Here is a 23190-nt window from a genome sequence, read left to right as displayed (position 1 = left end):
CAGTTGTCACATCAGATCTGGCCTCCATTCTGGAAACATGCACAGAATTAGTCAGTGCTTCACGCATGAACTGACTGTCCTATTTGAAATGTGAAAAACATCCTTAGTCTATTGCCTCGCAAGGCCCCTTTAGCGGGAAGGTCTGGAAGGAAGCGTGTGTCCTTTGAGCGCCCCTCCCTCCCCTTCACCGTGGGATTCCGTAGAGGCCCGAGCTCAGGCACTTGGCTAAAGGGGTTTCCTGGGGCTCCCATAGCTGGTGGAGGGGGAGCCGTCTCCCTGGCGTGGGGTTTCCGCTCGCTCGGTCCGGTGCCCGCCAGCCGGCCTCGGTGGAGGCACCCCAGTTCAGGGAGCTACCGTCCAGGCCGTCTGAGAGGTCACTTAAGGTCCTTGTTCCGGGCATCCTTACGGCGCGTTCACTGCGTGTGCCCCACGGCCCTCGGCAAGACTCTGGGCGTGAAGTCACAGAGGAGACGGCCCTCTGGGTTTTTCCCCCCTCGCTGGCACATGTGCCAACTAGACGGGGAGGCGGCCACCGCCCGTCCAGGAGCCGGCGAGGACGCTCGGCTAGAGAGCGTGACACAGGTGTGTGTTCAGAAGGAAGAACCATGGAGAGAAGGCTCAGCACAGAGGCTGGGAGCAGCATTTACGGGAGGATTGAAGGTCCCCAGCGCCCGCTCGGGTTCGCAGGACCCTCGTGCGAAGGGCGCTGGGCCGCAGGCGAGGGGCGGCCTCCCGGCCTCCTGGGTGCAGGTGGCTCCTCCCGCTGCACCCCAGGCGGCTCCTGCCGCAGAGCCCCTCAGGCCCTTGCCGGGTGAGGAGGCCGAGGCAGCCCCGGCGCCGATGCAGCGGAGGCCTGGGGCCCACACTTCCGCCGGGCGGCCCAGGGCTGCTCCCGCAACCAGGCCTCACACCTGCAGGTGAGCCCAGGCTCACTCCACCCTCGCGGGTCCAAGCAGGCTGCCTGGGGGCCTCCTCACCAAACTCTCTGCGTTGTAAGAGCAACGAGGAAAGCAAATAATTGGCTTATAATCGGAAGTCCTACATATAAAAGCACTTTAGAAAAGTTGCCGATTTGGGCTATTTTCTTCTCTATCTCATTTTTTTTTGGCCATTGATTTTCTTATTTCCTCTTATTTTTGAGGGTTTGCTCTATTGCTCTCCTGAACCAAATACTCAGTTTAAATTTTGGTTCTTTTAATTTCACGATATACTCAAAACTATGTTTTCCCATGACTTCTATTTCAGTGGTGTCCCTCACACGTTGACCTAAGATGCTCTCACTGCCCTCAGCTTGAAGTACTTTTAATTGTGCATAAATAAAACCAAAAGCTGCTTCTTTGAAGAGACAAACCAGAGAAACCAACTGATGACAAGACTAATTAAAATGAAAGATGAGACTACCTGAGGTCTGGAATGAAATAAGAAAAACAGACACAATGAAACATAAAAATAAAAAATAAAAAACATAAAAATTTATTGCATAAGAATGCAATAAATCATTGCATGCTAGTAAATTTGAAATGAAATGGATACATTTCTGGAAATGAATAAAATGTTAAAATTGGCTTAAAAAGAAAGAGTTGGTTAGCTCTATAACCTAAAACCTCCAGGTCCAGCCCATTTCACAGATAAGAACCAAACTTAGGAGAAATAGGTAATTTTTACCTTATGTGTTTTTAGAAAATAGAAAAAAGAGAATATCGTCTAACTCATTTTGTGAGGCTAATATTCCTGAGACCCAAGACTCATACGTGTGGTACACAGAACTTACAAATTTCACTGATTATTATTAATGTAAAAATTGCGGATGAAATATTCACCAGTCTAACACTGTGTATTAAAAAGTCATAATCATGATTTAATTCTAGAACCATAAAGATGATCTGACACGAACAATTTATAAATGTAATTCAATATGGTAATGAACGGTGAAAAATTCATGATTCCTAAAAATCTTTTTCGAGAACCAGACTTAATTCTATAAAAAAATTATATGCCACATGATTATGGCAAACATCACACTTGATGGATATGCTTTAAGACCCAACATCAGGCCGCTGTCTCTGCTACTGTTGAACACCGCAGAGGTGTCCTGGCGATGTGATAAGAAAAGCTGCGAGGAAGCAGGATTAGAGAGGAAGAGACAGGACTCTTACTATTTCAAAATGACACGATCATTTATATCAAACATGAAGAACACACAAACTATGAAAACTAATGTTTAGCAAGTTTGCTGGGTATAAGGATAACTTAGTATTTTTTTTATATTAGCAAAAATCAAATAGAAAAGCATATGCAATGTAGTATTATTAAAGGCTATGAATAGAAATCACCGACATAGAAATTAACAAAAAATGCATTGAGCCACTATAGATAAAGTGTAAAATCCTACTGAAGTATATAAAAAAACCCTGGATAAGTGGAGTGGTAACATTATGTTTATAGGTGGGATGTTGCTGTGAAGGGGTCACTAATCTCTAATCTATTGATGTATATTTAATTGAAATACCAGGAAGCTTGACAAGCTGGCTCTAAACAGTGTCTGGAGAACTAAAGGTCTAGGAATAACTAAGATGATTTCTGAAAAAGCAAAGAGGGGGGCGTCTGGGTGGCTCAGGGGTTGAGCATCTGCCTTTGGCTCAGGGCGTGACCCCGGGGTCCTGGGATCGAGTCCCACATCGGGGTCCCTGCAGGGAGCTTGCTTCTCCCTCTGCCTGGGTCTCTGCTTCTCTGCCTTTCTGTCTCTCATGAAAAAATAAATAAAATGTCAAAAATAAATAAATAAAAATAAAAATAAATAAAAAAGCAAAAAGGGGAATTTTCTTACCCAATATTAAATATAAAACATCATTAAAGTTAAACGTTTAAAACATATTAACAGGGTCATAGTCGTATGTTATAAATAACTTTACAAATGAATGGGGAAAACATTGATTATTTCATAGATATGATAATGGGAGAATTGACCCATTTTAGGGGGTGTGAGGGGGGAGTTGACCCCTACCTCACATCATATGTAAAATGTCTGTAACCACAATAAGTCCTGAATGAGAATAGTCCAAAAAAAATAGAAGGCTATGTTTATAATATCTGTAATTTTTAGATAGGAAAGAATTTCTTGAACAAGACTAGATAGCTTAAAACAAAGGGCAAAGGTGAGAGATTAAATTACATCAAAACGGGTTATATTCAATGAAGAAGACCACAGGTAAAACTATCAGAAATTACAAACTGTAAGAAGTTATTTGCAAAGTGTAAAACAACGAATAAAACATCTAAACCGTTACAGATAACTAAGAAATGGCAGGAAACCTAATAGAAAAATGGACAATACTGTTGAGAAGGTATCTGTGCGCCACGAACTGGTGGGTATAGTTAACCTAAGAATCACATCAGGAAATGAGCAATGTCACAATATCATTTATTTAGAGAAATGCAAATTTAAACAATGAAATACCACGTTATGGGCATCAGATGACAACTATCAGAACATCAAATAACGCCACCGCTTGGCAGACATATGGGGAATTGGAAGATGGTATAAAAATGTGTTAATGAAACTAAGTTTGCAAAACTTGATGCCTCGGTCTGTATATAAACCAAAACACTGTCGATCAGACTCATGAGGATACGTGTGCAAAGATGTTTACTTGTCAAATTGCTTATAGCAGCAGGATGTAAAGCAATTAGGTGCCTATCGCCAGAAGAACAGGTAAAGGCGATCCACGCAAACCCCGGATTCTCAGCAGCGCGGGGAAGTAAGTTACGTGAAGACAGGAACACTTCACGTAAGAACAGTGTTACAAGGACCAAAAACCAACCTTTTAAGCTAATATTTATATGTATGTCACATGTGGACAACAATACTGCGTTATTTCAAGACTATATAATCCTTACGTGGATGTGTGAAAGGATGAGTGGACATCTGGTGAATCCCAGAGTCAGTGCCCACGTAGGTGGCGGATGGGATCGTCGGGAGAGGACAGGCAAGAAGATAGGCTCGCGTGCTCGCGTGGTGAGCGTCTGTCATGAGAACTAGGATTAATGCAACTTTGTGCCCCTGAAGTCAAACTGGAAAAGGGGGGAAAGGGGAAAATACGTATTCTGTAAATGAAATGAATTATTTTTACATATTGGGACATTACGGATCTTCTGGTTTGAAAATAATAATCAATATGTCTTTATTTATTTATTTTTTGTCTTTTTTTTATTTTTATTTTCCACTATGTGAAAAATTATCATTTGCTTTAAAATAAGAACCTTATTCTTCATGAATCATTAGTCAATGTCTAAGGACCATCTTCTCCATTTCAAGGCAGTCAGAGAATGTCCATATTGTTCATTTGTCCATTCCTAGAACCTAAAACATTATGACGGGCCTGGGATACGTGTTCACTAAAGCTTTTTAAGATAAGCAACTTGGTTTCATTCATTTATCAAAAACAACATGAAGCACAGGCTACCTAACATTTCTCGAGCACTTCAATGTGTGACGGCGAGTGGCACGTACTCGTGATCCTCAGAGCGCGCAGATGGAGGCTTTCCGGCGCGTGTGTGTAGATGAGAAAACTCGGGTTCAGAGAGTTTAGGTGCCTTTACTACGTTTATGAGCGATGCCACTAGGATCGTGACTCAGTTGTTTGATTCCAGAGGTCTCTGGAGTACGGACGCGGCCGGATCCTGAGAGAAGCAGCTGTGCTCTTTTCCTCGCTCACTTACGTCTCCCAGATTTGCTGCGAGTGTCTTTCTAGACTATAACAAGGGAGACGTGGGGAAAGCCTACCAGAAACACGCGCAAGCCGCCCAAGAGGAATATCCACCCTTTGGCTTATTCTTCTACCTGCGTCACGATACATGCAGCGCAGGATGTCACCGGCCCAGAGGCCGGGCCTTGACGTTGGTCTGGATGGAGTATGAGCGGATACAGCAGAGTCCGAGTCTAAACACCCCTGAAAGCCCCTTATTGTGTCTACCTTCAGTGACAGGACGGGTGCTAGGGTCCTATTCGTTTTCCATAGAGCTCACTCGCATTTATCCAACTATGAGCCATAGGGAGAGGCCGCTGCAGGTTAACCGTGTGAATATGTCATGAATTCCTGAAAATGCCTTTTTAATAAAGATAACATATCTGCGATGCGGGCAGAGTTTTAATTGAAGTCATCTTTCTCCTTCCTGAGCGGAGGATAAATGTTCTCTAATGAACTTTGTCACCGTGGCTGGACCGAGTTCATTAACAGCACGACACACTATGAACTCACTCCCAGGACTGCGTTCTTTTTTTTTTTTTAAGATTTTATTTATTTACTCATGAGACAGAGAGAGAGAGGCAGAGACACAGGCAGAGGGAGGAGCAGGCTCCATGCAGGGACCCCGATGTGGGACTCGATTCCCGGTCTCCAGGATCACGCCCTGAGCCGAAGGCAGACATTAAACCACCGAACCACCCAGGGATCCCCCAAGACTGTGGTTTTGGAGACTGATTGCACGGAACGCTCCACCGCTCGCTCTCCTGCAGCCCTACCCGACCGGGGCGGTTGGCCCTGCTGGCCTACAGGGGTGCCTTCGGGGCGCTCCCAATGGGGGAGCCTCACTTCTTTCCAGGGAATGTCCTGTCTTTGCTGGGCTTCAGCGTTGACATCCGCTGCCCCGCAACACGTACCATTCTATCCATCTTTAAGTCAGAAGAACAGATGCCACTTGCCCGTCAGAGGTTTAGCCTACTTTTTTTTTCTGGCCTGTGCAGCTAAATTATGCTAAGTCTGGGCCAAAATGAAGCCAGAAGTTAAACCAAGCCTTATAATTTGGAGGAAACAAATTAACATGCCTGATTATGATGACAACCTGTGTCCCAGCCAGTGAGCCTTTGCCAGACCCTTGGTTGCTGCTTCCAGAGTCTTAATAGAGGCCACAGCCCCGCACAGGTGGCAGCGTGCCTTGGGCTCTGCCCTACAGCTGTCTGGTTTCCCTGTGATCTTGAAACTGTCCCCTAGGACTATCACCTAGGGAGGGAGGTGGACGCCTTCAGGAAATGTCCTCAGACGCCCGACTTCTCTGCATATGATCACCCTTTGTGACACAAAGCACATTTTCTTGTGTTCGTATCAGAAACTCTTGAAATGATGAGAACTTTGAATTCAGTGAAACGCATGCAGATGGCTGCCAGAAATGGAGCCTGACTTCCACCCGGAATAAATAAGCTTTTCCTCCTTATGTGGCCCCAGGACGACCCCGTGAAACACTAGTCTCCCCACTCAGGTTGTGCCAGAAAGTCTATTAAAGTTGTTCAATATCTAATAGTTTTCCTTCCATTGAAACGTAAATATAGACTTGAGGCTTATGGGTTGACGCTCGTGTGCTCTCAGACTCATTCTTGGTGCTTCACCTTATTCCCTCACTGTCTCTGTGGGTGACTCTCAAATGCCTGCTGGAAGGAACGATGCATCTTGGCTCCAAGCTTTCTCAGGTCTGCTTAGCAGAACAGGAGTTCCATTAAGAGATGAGGTTGTTCCCTAGGGAACACTCCTAACTAGTGACGGGATTTAAAAAAAAACAAAAACTCTTGCTTTCTCTAAAGTGTCCTTGTACTCTGTTTCTAGGGCTTTGCTGGTGATTCCCTACCAGTGACCCTACAAGAGGTAGCTGGCTTTCTATCAACCGTTCACTGGCCGGAGCTCTTAATTTCTGGTCTTAGTTCACTTTTTGCCAAAGGAATTTCTTTCCCTTCATCAGGAAACAACTGGGGATCCTATCCCTGGGGGGTGCAGCGGTTTGGCACCTGCCTTCGGCCCAGGGCGCAATCCTGGAGACCCGGGATTGAGTCCCGCATCGGGGTCCCGGCATGGAGCTTGCTTCTCCCTCTGCCTGTGTCTCTGCCTCTCTCTGTGTCTATCATAAATAAATAAATAAATCTTTAAAAGAAAAAGAAGAAGAAAAGAAACAACTGGTGCTAGGAACACTGTTTCCGGGTTTGCTTTAGGAGAATCCCACAAATGAACGGCAGAGAGAGAACCCAGGAGAATCTTGGATCCTGAACAGAAGAGGGGAACGACCATTAGAAAAGAAGAAAAGGACAGAAACCAAGAGCAAATCTATCAGGAGCAAAGATCTGTGAAAGGCATGTCCCCCTGTTTCTCCACTTGCTGGGGGCTCTGGGGTAGACTCTCCTCTCCCACCCTGCACCCCCTTTCCGGCAGGTAAATGAAAGCTCGATACAACGGACCTGCCCAAGGCACCAGCCTGTGAGAGATGCAGAACCTCGTGCGTCCCGAAGCCGCGTGGTTCCAAGTGCTGCTTCTGCCACTCGGGGCTCCCGCCACCTCGCTCTCCAGGCTGGGGCGGGGCAGGAGGACGGGCAGGGGTGGGTCAGCGCGAACATGGACCTAAAGCCAGCAGGAGAAGCTGGGACGTGCCCCATACGTCTGGCTCGGGGACCGCCTGCGAGCGCCCTGCGGCACCAGCAGCACCTCCTGGGCCCCAGTCACCCCCTTCACCCCGGGCTGAGAACCGCCTGCCAGGCCAGACGGGCTGAGCTCTGGGGGTCAGGGTGGGTGTAAGTTCTGGGTATGACGGGGCATGGCGGTGCTCGCCTAGTCCGTTCGACAAGAGGCCAGCCAGGCTGGCTTTGGCCCTGCTCGCCCCCGCCGCGCCCCGAATCCACCCTCGGTAAGGAAGCGCCGCTTTCTTGGCAACAGCGGGCCTTCCCACTCGCTCTGTCCGCGGGTTCGCTTTGCTTGAGTTCTCTCTTGCTGCCCCTCTAGACTCTCCTTTACCTTAAGTCTCGGGAAATACTACCTTCCTGGAAAGCCTCCCTAATCAGAGACTCTGCTTCGGCCCTTGACCTTCGGCTTGGGCATGAGCATTCCCATCGACCCTAAGGGCCCCCGACAACCAGGCTCGTGGCGAGGTGGACCCCGCGGACCTCTGGGTGCTGGTTCACATGCTCACTTGTGCTGTGAGACAGCATCTGCGAGAAGGCCGCAGTTGACATCCCAAAGTGTGGGGTGTGAGGAGCTATGAAGAAAACAGTTGCCTCTTCCCCCGGTACCCTCGTGGGCGAAGCCAGAGCTCTTCAGGAATGAGAGTGTTCGAAACACGTATTGTTTTCACAGACACTGAGAAGTGGGCGGTGGAGACTCTGCTGAGCAGCGGAGGTTGAGGAGAAGGGAGGGAGCACGAGTGAAGAGCTGCGGAAGGCTTCCGGAATAACAGGGCAAGACCCCGGGAGGGTCAGGCTGGAAGGACTGAAATTTGAGGTATTTCTGTGACTGGAACCTATTGATTCCTACAAACTGGAGAGATTGAGGAGATTGGACTCTCAGCACTTGGAAGGCAGGAAACTTGCCTATGTGCGTGCCAGTGAAACTCCATTACGGATACTACCATGTAAGTTCTGTATCATTTTCATAGATCATGAAATAATCTCCTGATTTTTAAAAATTGTCTTTTTTAGGGCATTTTTAGGTCACAACAAAATTGACGGAAGGATACGGAGTTTTTCATACATCTCCGACCCCCCACGCATGCACAGCTACCCCCACTATTGACACCCCCCACCAGAAGGGTACATTTACTAGAATGGATGAACTTAGATTAACACACTGTAATAACTCGAAGTCCATAGTTTACATTATGGTTCACTCTTGGTGTTGTATATTCTAAGGAGACCTTGTCTTTTGTGAACTTTGCATTTTGAAATATGCATAGGAAGTCATGGGAGTCATAGGAAGTTGCAAAGAAATGTACAGGGAAAGATTGTGCACCCTTCACCCGTCGCTCCTGATATTAGCATTTTATATGACTACAGTACAACATAAAAAAAAAACAAGAAGTTGACATTCTATAATCACTGGAACTTGTTCAGATGTCATCAGTTATTCATACACCTGCGTGTGTTTACATGGTTCCGTACAGCTTTACTACACGTTTAGCTTTGTGTCATCACTCCTGTAGTCAAGACATTCAACGGTACCACCCACCGTCGCAGGACTCTTCCCTGTGACCTCTCCATAGTCCTTTCTGTCCACTCTAGTCCTATCTCTAGCCCCTGGCAACCACTAGCCCATTTTCCATCTCCGTAATTATTTTATTTCATGAATGTTACATAGAATGATGCAGTAGACATGCTTTGGAGATTGGCTCTTCTTCACTCAGCATAGTTTCCTTAAGTTGTTTATAGTAGGCTTGTTTTTTCTTTTAATACTGACTCGTATTCCGTGCTATGTGGGTACCACAGGGACCTTTATTTTTTTTATCTCCGTATTTCCTGCATGGCACCTGGCACATGGTTGCAGTTCAGCAGCATGAGCTATGTGAAAGGATAATCGACTCAGCAGATAACTTGCTGTGTCCAATATTTTACATGAGTCGGGCAAAGCTGAAGTTGGTTGTTTCTACATTATTTAGAAGAGCCAAATCTTCTGACCTGCTGATTCAAATTCACCACCATGAGTCCCTCTCGATGACCAATCTCTTCATTTGACTGATTAAATATGACAAACTGACAAAGCAACTGTATTCGCATGTGGTATGCTCAGGCCAGATTTGGAAATTGGTGGTATGTTTGAATTCAGCCTTTAGAGTCTTGATAACTTCATCCGATTTTGACCCTGGCAATGAAGGTCAGTTAAAACTTGAAATCTCAGAAGATGAAACTGCATTGATGATGGAGTTTAAGTGTAAAACTCTGTCAGTATGCTTCTAATAGTAATAATGTTTTCCGTATCTATTGTGCTTGAAGATTATAAAAGGCAGTTTTACCTCCAATACCTTGTTTATCCCTGAATTAATACTGTGGGGTACGTGGGGAGCACACAACTGGTGGTGCTGAGTATTATTGTCGTTGCACTTGGCAAATGGGACCACAAAACTATAAAACTGTCAAGTGATTTGCCTAAGACTGGAAAAACTACTTAATGACCTGGCTAGAACTCTGATTGTCATCCCACATTCATCCTATCAGACTGCCATTTCTCATGGATAAACTCTTTTTAGAAAACAAGAAATCTTGCTTTTTTTACTTGGAGACTATTTTCATCATTTGTCTCTCAAAATCTCAATGTCAAAGTATTCCATGTGTGTATTCCTACAATACTCACTTGCTGAAAGTCATGTTGGTAAAAAAACCAAAAAACAAAACCCAGGAACTCTATCTTGATTGTTTTCCCCCAAACAAATCTTATAGATACTTAGAATAAACTACTGTATGCTATTACAGATGATTACGGTAATTTATTTTACCTGGGAGCAAGATCTTAGCTATTTTGTAAATCTTATAAAAATCTCCAGATGGCTTAATTATACCATTTAAAAAACCAAGTGTATAAAAATAAAATGGATAAATAAGCACAATTTGGAAACATACAATGATGAAAAAGGAAAGTTTGAGTCTTTAAAAATGAAATTTTTTCATTCATGATAAAAATTTAACTAGGAATGGAAGAGAACTTCCTCAACTGGATGAAGAGCATGTATAGTAAACCTACCGTTAGCCTCATACTTAATGGTTAGAAACTGGATGCTTTCCCCCCCTAAGATTAGGAACAGGGCAAGAATTTTCTCTCACTACTTCTACTCAATATCATATTGAAAGTCCTAGTACTGCAATAAGACAAGACAAAGAAATAAAAGTTATACATTATAGGAAAGAAGAAATAAAACTGTTTTTGTTCGCAGATAATAGGATTGTCTATGAAGAAAATACCAAAGAATCGACAAAGGTCTCCTGTAACAACATATTATAGCAAGGTCACAAGATATAAAATCAATGTACAAAAGTCAATTGCTTTCTTATATGTCAGCAATAAGCAAACAGAATTGGAAATCAAAGAGTGCTATTTAAAATTGTACTCCCCCAAAAGAAATACTTAGGTATGGATCTAACAAAATTTGTACAGAATCCATATGTAGAAAACCACAAACTCTGATGAAACTTAAAACACACACACACACACACACACACACACAGATATCCCATGTTCATGGATTAGAAGATTCAAAATTGTTAAGATGTCAATTTTTCCCAATCTGATCTACAGGTTTGACACAATCCAAGTTAAAATCCCAGGAAGCTACTTTGTAGATATTGACCAACTGATTGTGACATTTGTCTGGCAAGGCAAAAGCCTTGAATCACTAACATCGTGCTAAAGAACAGGAATCATACTGACTGACTTAAGACTGACTGTAAAGTTAATCAAGATAGTGTGGTATTGGAGACCTGATAGATACACAGATCAGTAGAACAGAATGGAGAGAACAGAAATAGAAAAGAATATTAAATAGTGGAAAGGTAGTCTTTACAACAAAGGGTATTAGACCAAGTGGCCATTCATATGCAAACAAACCTGGACGCAGATTTTGTATCTGTCACAAAAATTAACTCAAAATGTGTAATACACTTAGATGCAAAGACAGAACTATAAAACTTCTAGGAGAAAACCTAGGTGACCTTGGGTTTGGTGATGAGTTTTTAGCTATGACAATCAAAGCACAACTCATGAATGAAAAATTGACATATTCTGTATGTTGGCAAATTGAACACCAATAAAAAATAAATTTATTATTAAAAAAATTGATATGCTGGTCTTTGTTAAAAATGAGAACTTGAGCTCTGTGTGCTAGAGATTAAATTTTTGTTGTAATAGTAAATTTTTAATTGAACTGATTTTCTTTTAGAATTTTTAAAATTTATTTATTCATGAGAGACACGGAGAGAGAGGCAGAGACACAGGCAGAGGGAGAAGCAGGCTCCCTGTGGGGAGCCCGATACAGGACTCGACCCCAGGACCCCAGGGTCACGCCCTGAGCCAAAGGCAGACGCTCAAACACTGAGCCACCCAGGAGTCCTAATCCAACTGTATTTTGAACATAAAAAGAGGGAATTTTTCAAGGTTTTGAGACTCATCAATAAAAGTTACAATCTCGTGCCCATTTTATTGGATTGTAGTAAGTGTAGTAAAGTGTAAGGGTAGTAAGTGTAGTAAAATTCATAAGACTGTGAGGTTTCTTTTTTCTTTTTAATATTTCAATATTACATGGCACTTCTGGGGCAAGGGAAGTCAACTGGTATTTATCGAGCACCTATTCTGTAAGGCATTGTACTGGACACTTACACATATAACTGCAAGAGGAAACCTCTCCCACTTGTAGTCGTGAGGTTCGTACAGCCTCACGCTACTCACTGAATTCCATCCCTCATTCCATACAGAAGTAATAGAAGAATTTTCTGTGGGACACGAAAATCAAGAATTTGACCAAATACAGAGTAAACTTTCAATTTCAAAGGTCTTTGTGATGTTCTAGAGAATGAAGTGGTGGGTACAGATGTAGATGTGCTATTGTGGGTCCCGCTCTTCTTACTTTAATGTTCTGAGAGGCCTTAGGGACTCACAGAAAGTTCAGGAATAGGAAGGAATGGACAGCAGGAGAATGGGCAGCTTAGGATCCAGTTGAGAAGAGCCTCTTTTTCCCAAAGGGAAAAATTACTCCTAGGGGTTGAGTTAGACGTATTATTTTATTTACTTCTTTATTGTGTTTTATACTTTGTTTTTTGAGAGGGGGTGGGGAGAAAGATTCTTAAACAAGCCGTATGCCTGGTGTGGAGCCTGATGTAGGGCTTGATTCCGCAACCTGAAATCATGACATGAGCTGAAATTAAGAGCTGGATGCCTAACCGAGTAAGTCACCCAGGTGCCCCTATTTTATTTATTTCTATTAAGAACTCTGCCATCTAAGTATTATTTTAACCATTTTATAGATAGTGGAGGGTAAGTCATTTTTCAAGATCACACAACTAATAGCAGAGGCAGAGGCAGAGTTAAACACTTGTTTAGCCTAATATATATTCTCTTTTAGGGCTGGTGTAGTGTAATGGTTAAGGGGGTAGATTCTAGTGTCAAGTCATTTTGGCTCAATTTCTGGGATTTCCATAAGCTATTTCATCCTGGACAGTTTATTCAACATACCTGTTCCTCACTATCCCCATCTGAAAAAATAGTGAAAACCTTATGCTCGTATCAGATTGCTGTGAGAATCGAGATAATTAATGACAAGCTTTTAATAGACTACACGGTACGTCATAAAGGGTCAACACGGGTCAGCTAGAATCATCCCAACATTACCTTGCTTCTGTCATAAACAGCAAAGTATATTTTAAGATGCTCCTTGGATTCACTGACGTCAAACAATTTCTGACCAGAACTTGAATCTTAGAAGGGCCATAAATAAATGACGGACCAATGCTATTTTAGGAGGCGTATGTGGAAGGAGTTGCACCACAATTTGCGAGTCTAAACCAGACCAGCCCATCTACATGGCTCCCCTCATCTCTGTGTTCCTTCCAATGTGCTTGTGGTTGAAAAGTAACGTATTCACATCTGTCTCCTCCGATGAGGCATTCAATACCTTAAGTCCATACACGTATCGGGGCCATAACATACGCAAGACACTACATGAGTTACACGGAGTTTACAGTCTTGTCAAGGGTGTTTTTTTTTTCTTAATATTTTATCTTAAAAAGTGAAAAGTGCAGGAAGAGGAGTGCAGATTAAATACTGTAGGTGTCTAGAGGTAGACAAGATTGCTTCTGGCAGGAAGAGGTGGGAAAGCTTTAGAGGAAAGGGAGCATTAGATGGGCGCCCTGACCCAAGAGTAGATTTCGACGTGTAGACATAGAGAAGGCGATCTAAAGGGGGAGGAAAGCAAGGGAAATATAAAGGGAGGATGACGGAGTTCAGTCAGTGAGGAGCGTACGTGGAGGAGATCGGAATGAAACAAACCAAGCTTGGTTGAAATCCGGTTGTGGGACTCAAAAGCAGTCTAGGGAATTTGAATTTCATGCACAGGCTGAAGGGTACAATTGAATGTGTTTAACAATAATAGGCTCCGACCTGCCTTTCGGGGAGAAACTCTGGTGGCCGATTACAGGCCGGGCTGCAAGGGAGAGAAGAGGTGAGGCGGTGAATGAATCCCCAGGGAGGTCGGACGTAGGGTGCCGACGGGGGAGAGGACGCGTCGGCAGTGAATTGTGGGCTGGATTTGGGTGGGTTTCCAGGGACTGAGAGGAATCTGATACATTTTGAGGCTTTGTGGCTGTAAGAGAATGCTGGGAAGCCTCCCTAGAAACAAACAGCAGAAGTGGAATTGCCAGAAATACCGAAGTCCCTGGGAGACGTAAAGGCTGAAGGTCGCCGTACGGTCCTTCCACGTGGAACATCCAGACGATGTTGGCAAGGGGAGATGGGGAACCGTTGGTCAGACGTGGACAACAAGCCTCGTATGCGGCGGTCATGGTGGCCCTCGGGCTTCTTCCACCGGCCTGTGGCCAACCAGTAGTCCCCCTCCATGGGCTTGTTGGCTGTTACTCCATTAACCACATGACCCATTTACACCCACGCATTTACATCATCTACATTCACCAACCCACGTAATATCAATATGGGATGCTGTGAAACTTCCAAATTTTCCTCATTCTGTAGTTTCCCCAGAAAGACGAGACTAAAGATCAGCGATTCAAGGGCCTCCCAAGGCTCTCAGGTATGATGACGACCTGCTCGCTCCATCTCTCGCCGGCTGAGCCCTGCTCTGCCGTGAGCTGCCTCTCTCCAGAGCTGCCCGTATCATAAGATACTTCACGAACCCCTGACCTCGGGGAAAGAGAAAGCAATGCTCAGAAGAGATTCCACTGAAAGAGAAGGAGGGTTCTAGAGAGGAGGCCTCAGCTGGCTTGCTCAACTTACTAGGCTACTTGGGCGTATTTGTTGCGCGTGAAGATGAATAAAACGCTGAAGCTTCAAGGTGGCAGGAGGCTGAGGGAGTGCGTGTTTTTTCTTTCTAATTATATATATTTTTAAAGTCCTCAGCAAGCCATAATCTCACAATTAGGAACATGGGTCCCTCTGCCTGCATTTATTAGTATTTCTGGAAAAGGTAATTCATCGAAATCAAAGACATGAGACATGCAATCAGACATGTTTTGTGTAGGAAGTAATTTGCTGTGAATCCCTGAGTTGGGGTTGGAAAATCGGGAAGAGATGGTGTTGGGCAGCGGGATCGAGGGCATTGGGAGGCACCAACCAAATGGCGGCGGTCTCCCCACCTGTGCTCCCCCCCCGAACTCTCCCGCCACCAGCAGGCCCCCGAGGACCCTCATCAGGGGGAGAGGGGCCTATGCAGGGAACCCCAACCGCACCTCACTCAGACCCGTATGAGGGCCGGGGCAGTTGTCACCCCACGCCCAGTACCTATCACCCCTACAGACACTACCCCTCCCCCTCGTCCCCCTTAAAAAGCCCCTGCTCTGCCCATGTCTCCCTCCTGCGCCCGCACCCTCTGGGGCCTGGCGGCTCTACTGCACCTCACTGCCGCCCCATGAGGCCTGCCAGCAAGACACTGTCACATGCGAGTCACAGCCTCCAACAGCACCAAACACTCAGACAATGAATCACATACATTTTAGCCCTGAAGCCTGAAATTTGTTTGGTAAAAATGAACAAACCACCTACTGCACGAGGTGTGCGCACAGGGTGTCGCTTTTGTGTTTCCTTAACGGACAGCACAACTGTGCCGCTCCGGCAGTGACAATCATTTGTGGTCCTAAAGGCTGTGCTTTAGGTGACGCGCAAGAACCCAAGTGCTGGATTGGTAGGATTATCGTAGTTCGCTGTTTACCACGCAGCGATCCTCACCACGGTCACTAGCTGAAGCCAATTCATGCCCAAATGTCCAGGTTTGAATGTGGCCGCGTGGCCCCTGCTGAGCGCCTGGTGCACCCAAGAGGCAGAGAGCGCGTCTGCAAGGCCGTCCGCTGTGCCACCTGGCCACGCGGCCCGGGGCAAGAGCGATCTGCCACGGGAGCCCGGGCGGTGCTGTCGGGAGCCACACGGGCGTGTGGTTTGCCAGACGCTGCCTCCGTCAACTCACGGGAACCTGTGAGGCGCAGCCGCCTGTCGGCCTCTCGCGCGGCCTCTTGCCTTTCCTCCTGCCTGGCATGAAACCTGGGCTCGGGGGGACAAGGGCGTGCATGTGCGTGTGTGTGCGTGTGTGCATGTGTGTGCACGTTTGTGTGTGTGCATGTACATGTGTGCACGTGTGTACACCAGTCTCCCTCTGCTGAAGACAGTGCTGTGTCCCGACTGACCCACAGGAGCTGCAGATCTGGAAGGTCCTAGAGCCGCCGCCGCCGCTTCCCAGCCTCCGCCAGGGCGCCCGGAGCCCTCGCCCGCCGCCACCCGGTGCGCTCGGGGGGCACCAAGCCTGTCCTCTAAGGAAGCGCCGAGCGGCCCCTGCAAGGCGTTGGGTGCTGCACCCGAAGTGGAAAGCGTAGCGGTCATGCGCGCCCAGAGCGACCGTGGGTGTGCGGGGGCTCATCCTCCCGGTGGCTGCCGGCCCAGGCCTCCCGCCTGCTGGTGGCAGAAGACAAACTGGCACCTTGTCTCCGGCCCTCCCGTTCAGGCCCGGGCAGGGCACCCTCTCGAAGCAGGTACTCAGGGCCACCTCCCGGCCGCCGGGCGCCTGCCCCACCGAGGCTCTGTCCACGGGCGCCGCTGGCCTTCCCCCAGGCCCTCCGCCCAGAAGAGCACTCGCGTGTGCACCGCCGCCCACACCCCGCCACAGACGTCCGTGCCCTTTGATCCCCACAGTCCAAAGCCTGCGCGGATTTCTCAGGGGGCAGGGGGGGAAGGCTCTCCTCGCCACGCGGCCTCCACTGACTCGCCTCTGACTTCACACAGGCCTGGGCCGTCACCCAGGGCCCCGCGTTAGAGTCACCACGAAGACCACCGGGGTCTGCAGAGCCCCAGGCACCCCAGACATTCAGTCCCCATTCCCCCCTTTGCCGCCTTCACAAGTCTCCCGAGGGCCTCCCGTCAGGAGGACGCAGCTGTTCACGGGTCTCCGGAGGAGTCGGCCTTGGGTTTTGCAGTGTTGGCCCAAACTAGGGGTCTTAGTTGGCTCCAGGGATTTAAGATCCGCGGGATCCCCTAGATCTAGGCTCTCCGGGAGCCGCCAGGCTCTCCTTTATTGTGGAGATGAAGCCAGAGGGACAGGCCCAGGAGCCCAGGAGTCCGCAGGCCCGGGTTTTGAGCCTCTGGAGTCCTTCCCTGGGGTGTCCTGCTGCTTTGTTTTCAAAGGAAACAAAAGTGTTCGAATGGCAGAGTCTCGCCTCCCAGGTGATGCAGAATAATTTATGATTTCAATTAAATTGCCCCCAAACCTGTTGCATTGTCAACCGGTTGTAGTGAATGCAAACTAAATAGGCCACATTTTTATTTTAAAAGGAAAACATTGGGGATCCCCGGGGGGGCTCCGCGGTTTTGTGCCTGCCTTTGGCCCAGGGCTGGATCCTGGGGTCCCTGCATGGAGCCTGCTTCTCCCTCTGCCTGTGTCTCTGCCCCCCCCATCATGAATAAATAAATAAAATCTTTAAAAAAATAAAAAAATAGAAAAATAAGTAAAAGGAAAACATTTTCCAGGCAAAGCTGGAAACCATGCATGACATGAAGCAGTGGCTAGAATTTCTGTTTCCTCCATTAGGACAGATGACATGTAGGCCGTTATGTCGGTCATGCTCCTATGGCTTGACGATGACATTAAGACTAGAAATTCTTAGTAAAACCCAAATTAGTTCACCGAGGGAGGGGCAAGAGACGCTGAAATCCTCAAGTCGAATTTTAGTCTGTAGCTCTGGTCCCACCTTTTGTCACCAAACTCTTCAATCCTTCTCATTCTTTAAGTACCCGGACCCCAGTCGGAGGGGCCGTGCCTCCAGGCAGCGCTCACCGCGTGGTACTTGCCCCTGGACGTGCGCAGCCAAAGGGAATCAAGGAACGGAAGCTGGCGGGGCCCAGCCTGGGCATCCTGTTGGCTTGTCCTGCAATAAAGTGCAAGCAGGCTGCTGGGGCTGAGCAGCGGGGGCCCCTCGCCCAGTCTCTGCGTGTGGCTGTGACTGACCCCACCAGTCGGCCCCCTTCAGGGCCCTCTGGCCAGCGTAGCAGCATCACCATGACTCACCTTCCCCAGAAACCTCAGAAGCACCAGAGGTTTATCAGTCATGGAAAGGACGGAAGCTCGGGGGGGAGCCGAGGGGGGGAGACAGCCAGGAGGGTTGGGGAGCGGGAAGTAATTTTCACCTCCGGGGATCATGTTAAGAAGAGTAGGAGAGGATGTGGCGGAAGGGGAGTCCTCTGCCCTGTGGGTGGGACTGTGACCTGGTGCAGCCACTCTGGGAAACTGTGTGGAGGTTCCTCAAAGAGTTAAAAATAGACCTGCCCTATGACCCAGCAATTGCACTGCTGGGGATTTACCCCAAAGATACAGATGCAGTGAAACGCCGGGACACGTGCACCCCGATGTTTATAGCAGCAATGGCCACGATAGCCAAACTGTGGGAGGAGCCTCGGTGTCCATCGACAGATGATGGATAAAGAAGCTGTGGTCTATGTGTACAGCGGGATATTCCTCAGCCATTAGGAACGACGAATACCCACCATGTGCTTCAATGGGGATGGAACTGGAGGGGATGATGCTGAGTGAAGTAAGTCAATCGGAGAAGGACAAACATATGGTCTCATTCCTTTGGGGAATATAAAAAATAGTGAAAGGGAATAAAGGGGAAAGGAGAAAAAATGAGTGGGAAATATCAGAAAGGGAGACAGAACATGAGAGACTCCTAACTCTGGGAAACAGACTAGGGGAGGTGGAGGGGGAGGAGGGCGGGGGGTGAGGGTGACTGGGTGACGGGCACTGAGGGGGGCACCTGATGGGATGAGCACTGGGTGTTATTCTGTATGTTGGCAAACTGAACACCAATAAAAATAAATTTACATATATATAAAAAAAAGGAAGAGTAGAGAGAGTCTCGGCCTTTCTCGACGTCCAGGCATCTGCAGACTCGGAGAGCTGGACTTCCAGCGGGAAACCGTGGAAGCGCTTCCTCTGTCTTCAGGATGCTGTGCGGTTTTACGGAGGCTTTTGGTTTGTTTCTTCGCTTGTAAAAAATCCCTCACATCAAGCATCACCAAACAAGGAGAGTTTACCTTTTCAGATCATCGTAATTTGCTCCTTAAAACACCGAAGGTGGTTAGGCTTTCAGAGAAAATTTTTCTAAAAACTACTTTAGCATTTCCAGCCCTAAGAGCAGAGTCCGCTGATGTCACAGAACATGGCCCTCGGCGGGTCTGAGGCCCAGGTCATCTGCATTGACCTGCACCTGCTAATACACGTGACAGCTGCCGCCGTGCACCTGGGCAGGTAGAGGTAGGACGGAGAAGAGGGAAGAAACGGCGCAGTGTCTGCTGCCTCGGCCCTTCCTTGGGTTTAGTCTGAGCCGGTATCTGCAGCTCACGGTCTGGTTATCAGATCTCCAAGTGGGCACAACTGTTTTTAAGAAAGAGCTTGTGACTAGACCCAACCTGAGCTTGATAGGGTCCAGGTGACAAAGCATAACGAAGAGTCTGGAAAGGGTTTTTTTTCTTTCTGTGCCTGGAACCAGTATAGTTCACTAACAGGCCATGACCTTGGAGTTCATAGTGGGTGGCCGTCCTGTTGGGAGGGCTGAGGACGCTACTTTGACGTTGATTTTATGTTCACACCATCTGGATTGTAGGTTTAGTGGGCCGTGGGTCCTAGGAGGGTTTTGCTGGAACCTGTCAGGGAGGGAGGGAGCTGAAGCCGCCCTGGGATACCACCCCGCTTGCCACGGTCTTCACCTGAACACAAATGGTTCGGCGGTATCAGGTGGTCTCTTAAAAGCAACTTCAGGGAGGTGGACATTACGGTCATTCATCCACGGAAGGGAGAGCAGGAGAGAAAGGGCACAGGGGACACTGGCATGGGGGAGATGGAGGCATCGGCGCTTCCGGGCCGTGCTGGGCATGACGAGAGACGCAATGCCTGGTAACGCGGGCAGACATTCCATGCTATGTCCTCCCGGGTTTCTCAGCACCATTATCCCCGTGCGCCATTATTATGCACCGGCCTATAATATAGGACGCCCTATAAAGCAAGGAGGTGTGCATTTTGCCTTATTCTGGACGGGCCCAAGCTTAATGAGAAGGTTTAATTTGGAATTCCCCATTGGCTATTCCCACGAGCCCGGCCTCCCATTCTCCTCTGGCTTTTTAGTCACTTCTGGAATTATTTGTGTTCATTCCACAGGTCTTGGAGGTCAAGGAGTTTGTCCCATTGATCCTTGTGTATCTATCAGCATCTATCGTAAAGCTGTTCCTGCAGCAGGTGCTCAAAAAAATGTCATATAACAATACGCAAAGACGGCTGTGATCTCCGATTATCGGCAGCCTTAGTCCTCAGACGGGACCCTACTAACGTGGTTCTAGACTTCTCTGATTCATGACGGAGAGTCCCAGGGTGATTTCAATGTTTCTTATGCTTCCTTTTTTTGTTTGTTTCTTATGCTTCCTGAACGCCCATACTCACCCCAACCAGATCAAACCTCACAGATGGGCCTGGCACTTTTATTGCTCTTCGACTCGACACAGCCCCTCATAATTTTGATACAGAATTTGGGTTTTGCCACCCCCCCCTCCCGGGACAGTTGAGCCATTTTGCCCCTGGTAATTTTTCCTACAGAATTACCTTCAGTTCACCCTTGCTGGCTCTAAGCCACGGAAGCTGCTATTTATGATAAATCCAGAGGGAGAAAGTGGTGTGAACAGATGGACACATGTAGGAAAATGTGGGACCATCTCCAGAGAACAGCGAGCAACTCAATAGGGCTCGTACCAAAAATACAGGAGGGGAACCAAAGAACAGGGGTTTAGAAAGCTAACTGGGGCTTGGAGTAAGGCATCTGGGGTTACGATGTAGAATTTAAAACTGGGAGTCTGTTCTTGGAAATAAGTATAACGGTTAAAAAATGCACATAGTTGGAGGTATCGTATCCGGGGCAGAGACTGACTTTGCTTTGAGCATCTCCATCTCTCCCCTTTGGTTTTCCTTTTCCCCCAGTCCCAGGAGACCGTCTGGGGATCCTTAATGCAAAAGTCAGAGGCGGCCTCCCCCCCCGTGCCCCCGTGTCGGTAGAGTCTGGGACGTGCCCCGGATGGTGCATCCAGTCGGAGCTCCCGGCGGCGACACCTCGAGCCATCCGAACCCTGGACACGGCGTCCACCAACACTCCTCGTCTCCGTCGTTTTCAGCTGCAATTCCCTGAGGATGTCGCTAGATCTCAGCCATCAACCTTCATTCCCTAACCTTAGGGGTGACGGCTGATGAACCTCCCTGAGCATCTGGCCACATCTATTCTCTGGTTCGTGACGTGTGTCATAGGAAGTTAAATGCCCAAAGCGCTTCCATTGACAGAGACCAGAACCGCCCTCGTTGCTGTTCACAGGCTTCCTTTTCAGGAGATCCTCGTTTGCAAGATGAGCTGGGGGTAGAGTCTGGTGTCAGCAAAGGAAAGCCAAGTGCTCTCGCCCTCTCACCTCCATTTCCTGCGTTAAGCCCTGCACGGGATCCTGGGGGTGGGGGGAGTTCGAGGAGGGTCTTGAGGAAGAAGAAGGGGGGCAGTGCCCGGGGAGTCCGGATGCGACACTCAACGGCCTAGCTCCAGAGTCATTCACGTGAGTTTGAATGTATCTTGAAAACATTACAAATATGCAGGAAGACCTTATATAATTAATCTGGGGCTAAGCTGCTTTCTTAATTAAAGCCGGCTCCGTGGTTACTTTGCCGTCGTGGACACGGGCCAGAAGGTTCACCCGAGCTGCTTCCGCGCAGCCGCTGTTGGCCTCGTCAGCACCTTCTGGGCATTCAAGTTTCATTTTTCTTTCTCTGTCACAATTTATATTCCTGGCTTTTCTTTGGAAAATCAGCGACTGAAATGCCACGAGCAGGGTGTTTGATTGTACTGGGGACTATCGCCTTTGAGGAGCAACAACCTATTCAAGTACCGTGTTACAGGTTTGAGCAAATCGGGGCTGAAACGGCTCGTGGAGCTAAAGCAGCATAATCGGCAGCTTGTGGGTCTGTCCCTCTCTACCTGTGACCATAAATTACCTGGTCACCTTGATGAAAGAAAATGAAAAGGTTTTCAGGGACAAGCTGAAGAGGTTTCAGAACATTTGAGGGAAATGTTGTTTCCTGGAGAATGTTATTATAAGAGTGAAAAAAGGCAAAATGAGGTATCATTTTTCTGATGCTCCAAGGAGAACGAATGTGAAAGCTCCTTGATTGATTGATTGATTGACTGATTGTATTTATTCATGAGAGACACAGAGAGAGGGAGGCAGAGACGCAGGCAGAGGGAGCAGCAGGCTCCGTGCAGGGAGCCCGACGCGGGACTCGATCCCAGGACCCCGGGGTCACGCCCTGGGTCAAAGGCAGATGCTCAACGGCTGGACCACCCGGGTGTCCCTGAAAGTTCCTTTAAAAAGAACTAAGGGTTTTAGGTTTCTGCATCATTCTAGTGACCAAATATCCTCCTAATATTTTCTATCCTGACTCCCTGAACAGATATTCAAAGCCACACAATCTGACTTCAAACCAGCTTCAAAGGCAAATTTAATGAAGGGACACAGCATAACTGATGACAGCGTTTTCTTTGCAGCCGTACATTTAAGGGAAAGCATTGCCCGATAACCGAAAGATAGGGCGATCGTGAACATAAAGAATTTCAGCTTTTCTGGAGGGTCCCTTCAGAAGTTTAGCCTTTTAACAGAGAATGAAACAGACCTCAAAGCTCGTAAATAATCTCGCTCACCCAAGCCCTCCGCCTCCGTGAGGCAGTCGATAGGATGGTGTTCCCGGGACCTAAGGAGACGTAGGCATTTATGAACCGTCTTTCTAAGCTTGGATTTTATCGTTGGCAGAGTGAGGCGGCTCGGCGATAGCAATAATGATCCTGCTCGAGTGCTTACCGTGTGGCGGACACGTTATTTGATCCTTTCCACAGCTATTTGCGGGAGACTTTAATTTTCGCTTCATAAATGAGGGACAGATGCTTAGAAATATTAAATAACTTGTTCAGGTCTGACATGTGACCCACGGGGGAACTGGTGTTCAAATCCAGGTCTCTCCGATTCCAGGTTTCCTTTGTCATTTTTTTAAAAAAAATTATTTATTTATTTATTTATTTATTTATTTATTTATTTATGAGAAACGAGAGAGAGAGAGAGAGAGAGAGAGAGAGGCAGAGACACAGGCAGAGGGAGAGCAGCAGGCCCCATGCAGGGAGCC

General features: G+C 47.4%; 1 protein-coding gene across 2 annotated transcripts in view; it reads right to left on the bottom strand.

The window, feature by feature from the left end:
* KCNMB2 (potassium calcium-activated channel subfamily M regulatory beta subunit 2) overlaps positions 1–23190 on the bottom strand; it is a 202154-nt gene that overhangs the window by 122656 nt on the left and 56308 nt on the right. The gene's annotated exons all lie outside the window — the stretch shown is intronic.

Source organism: Canis lupus, chromosome 34, assembly GCF_011100685.1.
Source record: "Canis lupus familiaris isolate Mischka breed German Shepherd chromosome 34, alternate assembly UU_Cfam_GSD_1.0, whole genome shotgun sequence".
NCBI classification, from domain to species: Eukaryota; Metazoa; Chordata; class Mammalia; order Carnivora; family Canidae; genus Canis; species Canis lupus.
The sequence above is the reverse complement of the archived record's forward strand: the minus strand, read 5'-3'. Positions and strand labels throughout refer to the sequence as shown.